Genomic DNA, 982 nt, shown 5'->3' with positions numbered 1-982 from the left:
GGAGGTTTTGGGGGTTAATTTAGATGTTTCATATATTGTGTTAGCTAGCTAATTAATTAATAGAGAGAAGTGTTCTCTCTTATCTTCGTGCTTGGTCGACGCTACGTACTATATACATATAAAGAGGACTAGACACGCTAACTAGTAAGCAGATGAAGGAAACAAAAGATTGTCATGAACATATGCATACAGAAAGAACTCAGAGAAGTGATATCGACCACCTCTCCTTCTTCGAGAGATTGGTCGAATAACAAGTTCTCGTATATCTATCCGACACTACCGGCTATATATATACAATAATTATCTCTTACAATATAATCTCCTAATTATATATGAACACAGGGTCCACATAGTATTCTCCGTCTTCAGCGATCACGTGGTCAAGGAAGAATGCCGCCAATTCCTCTTCAATTGCTCGCATACGATCTGGTGGTAGGAGTTCATCCCGCATCCGAAAGATCTAATTTGAAGAAGGGGGTCAATACATATATATATTAATAAATGAAAGTCAACACAAATGATGGTAACAAAATAAAATTGTGAATATTATTGCTTACGCACTTCATATTGTTCGTCAGAGTAGCCCTGCTCACAGATCGTGTAGCGAATGGACTCACAAACGTAGTATCCACAGTAATTATTTCCGGCTTCCTGCCACAACCACTTTACAAGAAATAGAGGTCAATCAAACTGATAAGCAAGCATGCTATAAATGGTATTGATGAAACTAACGCTTGAATCACTAGAAGATGCGCGGAACATGCTAGTAGTACTTACTTTCGGGTGTCTAAATTGCAGCTTCTTCGGCAGTCCCGAAGCTTTTTTGGTGAATTTTCTCCAAACCCTGCCAGACAAACAAAACAATTACTTGATATCAGGAAATGAACAAAGTTGCTAATATGGTGGATAATGATCGATTTAACTTACTTCTCGAGCATTTGAGTCATGTTTGCATAGTCCTGGGGATCTTTTCGTCTCGAGT

The sequence above is a fragment of the Triticum dicoccoides genome, chromosome 2A, assembly GCF_002162155.2.
Source record: "Triticum dicoccoides isolate Atlit2015 ecotype Zavitan chromosome 2A, WEW_v2.0, whole genome shotgun sequence".
NCBI classification, from domain to species: domain Eukaryota; kingdom Viridiplantae; phylum Streptophyta; class Magnoliopsida; order Poales; family Poaceae; genus Triticum; species Triticum dicoccoides.
Note: the sequence above shows the minus strand (reverse complement) of the source record.